General features: G+C 38.4%; 2 long non-coding RNA genes across 2 annotated transcripts; one reads left to right on the top strand and one right to left on the bottom strand.

Annotated features, from left to right (window-relative positions):
* Window positions 1-6,448: 6,448 nt before the first annotated feature.
* Window positions 6,449-7,793, top strand: LOC144017042 (uncharacterized). The gene is made up of 2 exons (XR_013283070.1): window positions 6,449-7,395; window positions 7,669-7,793. It is a non-coding gene; the product is annotated as an uncharacterized LOC144017042 (long non-coding RNA).
* A 294-nt stretch (window positions 7,794-8,087) lies between these two features.
* Window positions 8,088-9,417, bottom strand: LOC144017043 (uncharacterized). Its single transcript, XR_013283071.1, has 3 exons — window positions 9,041-9,417; window positions 8,585-8,671; window positions 8,088-8,503 (listed from the first exon to the last, which is right to left on the bottom strand). It is a non-coding gene; the product is annotated as an uncharacterized LOC144017043 (long non-coding RNA).
* Between the last annotated feature and the right edge of the window lie 568 nt (window positions 9,418-9,985).

The raw sequence follows: 9,985 nt of genomic DNA, 5'->3' as shown, positions 1-9,985 counted from the left end.
ATATCTTAGAAGTAGCGCTCAGGTTCAAAAAGACGTAGCCGCCATCTTGAACCGGGAACCCCCGGCGATTTTTTCCATTCATCTTTTTTGGCGCCAATAAATTAAGCATAACTCGTCAAATTATTTGCCATCTTTGACACAGATTGGTTTGCTGGACACATAAAACATGCAGTTATAATGCCAGACATAAGGAAATTTACATAATGTAAAGGTAAGCCCAAATGGCTTATTTATTTATTTATTTATTTATCTATTTATTTATTTATTTGTGTGTGTGGGGGGGGGTGGGGTGCGCGTGCGTGTTTTTTTCTTTTTTTAAGTGTGGAATTGATTCAAGCAAAATGAAAAGGTTTGAAAACAAATGTTTCAATTAAGGTCAAAATTGAAATACAGCCTGCCCTAATCTTCTATTTTGGGTTCGTATCCGAGTCCAGAGAGAGGAGTGCTTCACCAGTCATGAACCTCACCGCACATGATGGGCCACAAGATGATGGAAAGCAGTAAATTGAAATTAAACCTTGATTTGGCCTGAACACAAAGAAACATTTTTTCAGTGGACAACAGAGAATAACTTGCCCCCAAAACTTTGCATATATTTACTATATTTACTTATGAAATAGAAAAAATACATTGAAAGCCTTAAATGTGTCATTTAATTCAATAGAGGACTGGTAGAAAATTGCTCTGTGCTCCACTGTGGTTGGCCAAACTGTACAAAGTTGTTTTGAATATTCCGGAAAAATTGTCCCACAAAACTTTGCAATCCTAACTATGTCATTCCACATGTCTGCATATCTTTACTTTTGGTTACAATAACAATACAGAAAAATGTAGAAAATAGCAGTGTTTATGAGGAATGCTCACTTTCCAAACAGTCTATTATTGAAGGTCAGATTGCGTCTGACATACTGTAAACATCAGTTGACTTGCTTTGAATGTATGACGGCAAACAATGTTCAGTAACGTATGGCTACATAACTTTGACTGTATCCTAGTGTTGTAAAACTTGGAATGCAAGCAAACCAGTCTTGTAAAACGTATTTTGAGACAAACTTATGACGTGTGCAAAGTATGCATTTATAGTACAGCACATCAAAAATGCCAACATAATGTTCGAGAGGTATTCATTTAACAAAACATTTCAATATATACAGTGCAATGGGGTATATGCCACGGAAGAGGCGGGACTGTTTTTTGCACAACAGTTTGTTTCCGGTTCGGTTTGCGACGTGTGGGCTACGTCAAAAATATTTGTGCTTCCGACTTTGTGCCCCTGCGTTGCGCCTCCGCAACCCGGACCGGAAATAAACTGATGTGCAAAATCACGTCCCGCCTCTTCTGTGGCATATACCCCATACTACACAACTGGAAACTACCGTACAACCACAATGAAGACAGCATGAATGAAGAATGAAAGACTTTTTGTAGTTGACTATTATGTGATGAAAGTTGAGCCATAGTTGTTTAAGTGATGACGCCACTGATATATGTATATATATATATATATATATTGTTTGTTTTTTTGTTTTTTGTTTTTTTTTTTGTGTGTGTTTTTTTTCAGTACAGTACAGTGATTTCCAACCTTTTTCGAGCCATGGACCGGTTTCCCTATTCTAATCGCCAGTCGATCAATTCAAGCCCTGCTTTCACAGAATACAAAAGTAGAAGTGTGGCTTGAGTATGTGCATCTTCATGCTCTGAGAGGGTAAAAAAAAAAAAAAAAATGTAAAGGAGACGAGATTCATTAGCATCCTCGCATAACGAATCTTGCTACTTCCTGGATCACAAATGGAAGCAGCTAATAGCGCCCGTCCCTGACCCTCCATCCTTTATCTGTTCATTCCGGAAACACAACCTGGAGCGGGGCTATTTGAGGTCGTATCGGCTCAACAAAAAGCGCCGCATGTTTACAAGCACAAGACAAGCACATTACGCCCAAACAATGCAACACTGCCTCCAATCCCGTGCTCCCTTTCACTCACTACACGGCACCCCCTCAGGGTTAGCAGACCTTCCTTCATGTTCAAAGATTATCTGTTAATCCAAAATGTGCAGGAGCATGAGACGACAACGAAGGGCGGGGGAGGGAGAGATGCATGGCTTTATTTGTTTGTTGGCTCGCTTATTAATCCATTGGAACGCCGTGGATGCATTTTGCCCTCCTTTCTGGGCACGTGTAAATGCTTTCGAGCCATTAAATGAAAGATGAATTCTTCAATGGATAGCATGTAAAAGTATTAATTGTAAAGACCATTATTTGGTGTCCATGAGGCTGAATCAGCTTAGCCACTCCATTCCCCCATTTGCATACAAAATGCTTTATTTTGGCAATCAATGAAAGTGCTCCACTGTATGTGCGGCTTATCACATGCTTGCAGGAAATGGATTCCTTCGCCATCTCGTTAAATTCTGTTGATGCAGAACAATTTGAAACATGGCACAGGCGGCAATGACATTTAAAGATGCCTCGGCTTAATTATATTTTGCAAACATTTGGGGATGTTTGTCCTCTGGGATAAAGTGGCGCCACTACAAAGTTAACTTGTTAATAATTCAAAACCAATCTCTCTTTTTTTTTGTTGAGCGCCATCATTATCTTGTGTTAGTGCTGGTTAAGGACATTCAAGGTGCCACAAACACACAGGGGAAACACGCTGCGCTTTAAGATGGGGCACAATGACTTTAGCAAAAAGAACAAATTAATCCAAGTCTTTTGTGGTGCATGTTTTGGCAAATTTAGACGGGTCAAAGACACGAAAGAACACATTCAACAAAAAAGCTGTGCTAAAAATGAATTTGATCATATTTGTTTTTGACACAACGTTCAATAGACACTCATGACACGCACATACTTATATAGACTCACAGCACACCGTTTCCACTCAGTTGTCATGGCAACAATAATAACAACATATGGAAAACAATGTCTGTTTTGTCAAATGGCAAACATGATTGGAAAAGGTGTGTTATGAGTATGAAGAATATAATAATTGATAGCAACACTGTGTTTAGACAAATTCTCTGTTTTTTAAGGAAAGAACGAAATAAGGACAAAAAGAAGCTTTTCCCCTGGCATATTTTACAGTTGTAAAATGTTTCGGACGTTTTGAATTTAGAGTGTTCTAATTGATCGTGTACTTTGTGTGTAAATAATGTTTTGTATTTGGTGTTTTGAAACTTTTTGTAAATGATGTGAAACTGAATAAAGTTTGTAAAAATCGTAAACAAACGTGGCCATAATCATGTGTGGACAGTCAGACAATTTGGGCTGCACTCGATGATTTCATTTTATTGATGTTAGTGTTGTGTTAAAAAGTTTTGTACAAAAAATAATAACAATGTTATTAACTGCCATCGACAACTAAAGACCTCCCCCATACTACCCCCCAAAAAACATTTATAGACTTTTATGAAATTAACAAGAGGCCTAATACAGTCTAGTAGTGCCTTGAAATGCAAATTTAATTTGTTCAATGAATCAAAACACTCCATTCAAGCCTAATAAATAAATAAGATGTAACTTTTTTTTTTTTTTAAAGAAAAGAAAGTATAACTCCACAGTATTGCACTTTATAAAAAAATATAGTAAGAACATTAAATTTAATGTCAAACATTAATAATTGTGTCTCTTTCTTGTGTGCACGCCTTTACGAAAAGAAGCCAGTATGATACAATCATGCCAATACAAACAAAGATGAGTTTCAATACTACCGTAAGTTATTCAGTAAACTGTAGAGTTAGAGACTTAGACTTAGACTTGACTTTATTGATCCCTTTGGGATGGCTCCCTCTGGGAAATTTACATGTCCAGCAGCAGTGAGAACAGGTAATAAAATAGAAAATAATTAAATCAATCAATAAATAAGGTTATTACACCAGAGATTGAATTATTATTATTATTATTAATAATAATAATAATAATAATAATAATAATAATAATAATAATAATAATAATAATAATAATACTGTAGTAATAATAGCCATTTTTCACAGAGGATAAAGAACATATCACGATTGTTATATTGTTTATCTGCATGTGTTGCTGCACATTTGTGTTCAAATATCCATTGCGGTATAACACCATCACATAGATTCTATTTATTAGCATGTGTGTGATGCATTGCGCTAGTGCATTTAAGGCAAGGCTATGTGGCAGTTTATGAATATTAAAAATGTGTAATTTGCTTAGTTTTACACTTAGTTTGACAGTAAACTTGAAATTGGAGTGATATTAAACAGATTTTTAAATTGTTTGAACTGTTTGCCAAACTGATGCTTGTCGTGAAGTGAGTTAACATTAAAAAAATATATGTTGCAATTCTGTACTACATTTTCAAAACATCAACTGGAAAATAAAATTATGTCTTCTAGTTAATAAGGCTTTTTGATTGTCACTTCCCAGAGTTATAATGAATAATATGCTAATGTTTATAGATACTGTCAGGGAAGTCTTAATTGGATCAAGTTTATTTTTGTAATTAGAAAGCTTCAAATGTTTAATAACACCTATATGAATCATCATCTTTGAAAAGATTGAATTTATTGCACCTCATTTGATTACACAGGTGTTCCTAATGTTATGGCCAGTGTGCATATCATGCTGGTTGTTTTGCTGCCTTCACACCTTTGAACTCCCATTTAAGTTTGCCAGAAAAAAAAACATACCTTAATATTACTTTTGGTTCACAAGCTTTTATTCATGATTGTCCACAAAGGCAAGACAAATTTAAATGGCATCCTTTGGTGACAGGCTCTATGCTGCTGATGCTCATAAATTACAGACAGAGTGCAGAGTGCTGACAGGCAAGCATACAAGTAAAAAAAATAAATAAATACAAATTGTCAAGGTCTGGATACCATAAAGCATTTCTTTAGCCCATTAATCCACCTCATTCACTTTTTGCAACCATCTTTTTCCCATCAATATACAGGGTTCATATTTGTGACAGCATGTCCTTCATGACTCTCAATATCATCAAAAAGAGGGAAAAAAAAATTAAAGCCTCCTCAAAATATATACCTAAGGAGTATATTGATTTAATATAGTTCCATAAGCCCTTGCACCCACACTCGACATGCAATTTGGAAATAAATTGGCTGATTTAGATAGAGGCATGGAGAGGAGGGGCTGTGTGTAATGATGTAAACCTGATCCGCTACTGTTGAGTAAGGTGACATTGCACAACAAATGACTGCATGAAGAGGGAAAGAAAACCATTTCTTTTTCTCAAATGTCATTTTGTTTGGGGAAGGTGCGCTCACCGCTCTGATTGCCACATATGTGAATCTATTCAGTCCTCTACTGGAGGTGCTTGAGTGCTTTCGAAAAGTCAATCTTATATTTTGCTTTTAGCATAATAATCAGACTTTGATCCTGAGAATAACACAATCTCATTTATCGCTCAACAGACAATAGAGCGCAGGCCGCAATTGACTCACCTGTGTTTTGTTTAGTCGCAGCAATAGTTGATTTTTTGAAGCAGCACAGTCTAATGTGTTTTAATTGAGCCCAATGAAGAATAATTAAGTCATTAAAGGCTTGATAGGAGAGAGGCATGGTAAATAGCTAGAGGACGAGAGCTGGAATTAACAATATGGAACACAAGATGCTGAGTGCATAGAGCGTACCTGCAGAATGACACCATTGAGACAAGACAAAGTATTAAAGGTGTATTCAGGGATCTTCGCGAAAAGTAGAAGCCAAATGTCTGTCAGTTTTTGTAAAAATCACATGTGGAAGACCATCCTACCAACTCATGCTAGTCTGGGGGAAACGCCTACACTCTAAAAATAGGGAGTGATTAACTTGAAAAAACCTAGTAAAAGTTGATGAACTCAGAAATTCTAAGAGTGTATTCAGACCAGAAAAGTCCTTAGTCCGCTTCTTTGGTCCGGACCAAAAGCGGACTTTATTTTTTTTAGTTTGGTGCGGTATTCACACTGTGCTTTTTGCAAGTGGACTATATTGCGGAATCACGTCGACCCACGTGACGATCCGTGCTCCCATTGGACAAAAATGACGAGGGCTGTACGCCTACGAAACCCGGAAATAGCGAAAAACGTGAAATTCCTGACGTTCTGCATTACTACGTAACATATTTGTTGCGTTATTAGATGCAAGATATATACGAGCGTCAAGGGCAGCTCATTCACCGCTGTTACTAAGTTTGGAACGCGTCATCGATTGCGTGTAGTAAACGGAGGAGCAGTTGTGCTCCGCTTACCCCGCCCCCACCACAACATGCTGACAGCAGCGTGGCTAAACAGAATACGGATGATTATGAATGAATTTAGCACAATATTCACTACCGGGCAAAATTCAAAATTCCGGGCAAAAAATTTGAGCAATATCCTTAGTGAATAGGTGGGTAACTGGGCGCTGACTGCGGGTGCAGTTGTGGTGCAACATTTCGCGCTATTACCGGACGCAGCGCATTTTTTGTGAATAGGTCGCTTGCACATGTCGTCACTTCCGCCTCGGATTTCTTGTAGTCGCCATGCTGGGTGGCCTCCATTTACGTAGCGATTCGGTCTAACACGTATCTATCACGTTTGTTTTCTGCGTTTAAAATGGTACATTGTTGCTGCATCGTTGGCTGTTCGAACAAAGCCAAGGGGGAAAATGGTCGGTCTTTTTTCCGAATTCCGAAAATAATTAGGAACCAGGGCCTGGAGACAGAGGAGTGCGGACTCCGGAGGGAAGTCGTTACTTTGGGCTCGTGTGTGCAGCGATCACTTTGTGAGCGGTAAGCTTGTTTACCTTTATTTAATGCATGAGGATTAATAACGTTTCGACCGCCCATATATGGGCAAGTTGCTTATGTTTTGGATTCATGAGCAAGCAAGTTCGGTAGTACAAGCTGGCTAGCGGACGTTAGCCGAAAGCTAACATCGAACATTTTCACCCAAGTAGTGCCAGTGCAAAGTGTTTACTGCTGAAATTGGATTGATTAGTCTTGGGCTTTTAATGCCGATAACATGTTTTTTGGTGGCAAAATGTAAACTTGGAAAAAAAAGAGACAGAAGGGGCTGATGCAAGAAAACAGACCCCCGGGGGTGATGCAAGAAAACAGAACCCGGTAGCCTACACATCATGCTAAAGAACTTATTCACGGCCACCCTACTGCGGTAAAATAACCAGTCTTTCCATATTTTATTTGTTTATATATTTGTTTATTTTAACAGGTCGCCCTGCGCCCGTTTTTCTGTCCAATCATCCCGACTGGGCTCCAACATTAAAGTTGGGTCCCAAGTTACAACATCTATGTCTCAGCCCAGTCGGTGCCAAGATATGAACGTGCACAGGAGAGACAAGCAAAGAAAAGACGACTCGAAGTGGCAGAGGATGGCTCCAGTAACCTGTACCCTCAAGTACTGCTGACATCATTGACTCTGGTATGCCACTCAGAATTCATTACATGATATATTGTATGCATGAGTGAATGTATGTGTTTGTTTGTGTGTGTACACGCACCTTATATTTTAGAGACATTTGGAAGTGTTTATAGAAATAAGTATTTGCCTGTAGCAATGTTCATACATTAAAAAATGCAACAAAATGTGTACATTTCTTTTACACTGACAAAAAAACTATACTACTTTACTATATTAAACCTATTACTGGTACCGTTTTTTTTTGTGATTTTTTTTCTTTATTTTTTTCTTTAGGGATCTCATGCCACACCGACTTGATTGCCAATGACATGATGGAAACGAAGGCGAGCATCAAAGCATTGGAGGAGGACAACATGCGACTGTTTGTTTGGCGCTAATAAAGGCAGCGTTTATACAAATTCTATTGTTGGGTTTGTTTACAAAGCTATACATAATACAAATGACAGGATTTGACTCAATGTGCAATATGGTCCCTCTTAAAGTAATGGCATAAATCTCTATTATTTCTAAAAGCACAAAAAATGAAGTGAATAATTATTAGATGTAGTAATTTCAGGGTTAAAAATTGAACTGTTAATTAATGTAGTTTATTTTAGCACAGGTGCCTACCATCCTGAGATGACGGTATGATGTAATGTTGATGGGGTACGCAATGACTTTCATTATGCTATGTACAGAGGAAAAAGTTGCTCTCTTTTAAATTTGTTTAATGAAAGACAAGTACCAGTACTGTGTTACAGTTTTCCCAATAATCCTTGTTTCACACTTGTCACAAAACCACTGTCCTTTTGGCAGTCTAGATTGGCACACTTAGGGTGATATTTGATTTTACAATCTGCTGCAGCACAAAAAACTACTTTATTCCGCATCTTTGAAGTACATGAGCAAGTGGTAGGTGACAGCGGCTGAGCAGGAACACTGGAAGTCCACTGCTGACCTAGTAAATGCTCTCCCGAGCAGTTCAGGTAAGGAGGGGATTTTGGGGAAAAAAAACTCTGGCTTTTCCAACTGGCCAAAACGAGCGATCTGGGTGGACTCGCTCAATCACACTTTGTCCACACCACAAAGTCGCAGAAGCCCGTCCAGTTAAACTCATCTGTGCCTGAATCTGAAAATATTACAAACATTGTAATGAAAATATGAAACATAGAATTAAATAAGAAACTACAAAAAGTAAAGCCATACATACCTGGTAATACTATTGGTGTTGTCGTGACAAGTGATGGGAATTGTTGCCATCTGGCACCAGACAGAAATTGGGTGTTGTGACAGCCTCCTTAACCGTGAGATCATAAGAAAAGCTGTCAGTATGCTCAGTAGTTACCATGAACACGTTTTATTGTACTGGAAACTGAAACTAAAAATACGTCCTCTGAGAGTGGTTAACCTTAACCATTTAGAATAAGTTGATTAAGTAACATGTAACTAGTGAAAGGGTAGCATTAAATTTAATTAAGCCACGGGGAGGCTGTGCATAGTTACTTTTTATTCTTATACGCTCTGCCATATTTGCCTGTTATAAAATTGTTAGAAAAACCACATCAGGTCAACCTAGCTGTGCATGTAAACACAATGATAACAGGAAGCCTGAGAACAAATCAACATTTTTGTGTGCAGAATTACCAACACCATGTGGTTTACTTACGTGCAACAGCAACCGTTTCTTCTGATGCGATGTTAAAGTTTACACTCTGTATCCACCCGCTTACAAAATAATTGTAAGCCTCCACGGATTTGTTGGCGTGTTATGGAGCATGTTGTCAACACGAGGTAGGGAAAGATGTCCAGAGATGTCACATTTGGCCAGCAAGCTTTCTCCGTCAAAAAAAAAATCACCCTTGGTCAGGACGTAATTAGGATCAATCCCGCCACACAGAGACACCTTCTGCTTGTATCGTTGTTTTTGATCTTCCGGTAAATCGTGAAAATACTGCGAAAATTACATCAGGTTGATAAGCTCTACCGTGTAACTCGCGAGTGTACCTTGTGAACCGGCGGACACCCAATATGGCGCCCGAAGGAAAAACTCCCATGATGCATTACGATGTGCAAGCGACCTATATGCCCCTGACTGCGGAACGGATGCGGACCATTTTCCGTATGGCATCCACAAGGAATAGAAAGCATTTGAGTCTGCGTGTCAATTCACACCAGCTGTGCGGTGCGGCTCGGAAGCAGCGCTGCAGAAGGTTTCCGCAAGTGTTTTTTTTTTTTGTTTTTTTTCCGGATTCCGCATACGGATTTTCATGAAGCTGAAGAAATTACACCAGCCGGACAGGAAGTCGGGCGTTGGCATTAAGGTAAATCCGGTATATTTCAAAATAAGATAGTTTGCGAACTAGTGTTTTGGGGTGGAGGGAGGGCAGCTAGTTAACATAGCATGACATGAGTCAGACATTTAAAAGAAAAAAAAAGGTCACAGAATAAATAAAAAAAATAAAATAAAAAAAAAGACAAACTAACACTATTTTAACACAAAACTACTTACCCATGGTAGAAGTCCCAGAAATAATGTCCAAAAAGCACATCGACGTGACAACAGGCAAGCATGGCTTTTGTTTACAAATAGGACTCTATATACACGGTTGTT

The sequence above is a fragment of the Festucalex cinctus genome, chromosome 4, assembly GCF_051991245.1.
Source record: "Festucalex cinctus isolate MCC-2025b chromosome 4, RoL_Fcin_1.0, whole genome shotgun sequence".
Taxonomy (NCBI): Eukaryota; Metazoa; Chordata; class Actinopteri; order Syngnathiformes; family Syngnathidae; genus Festucalex; species Festucalex cinctus.
The sequence above is the reverse complement of the archived record's forward strand: the minus strand, read 5'-3'. Positions and strand labels throughout refer to the sequence as shown.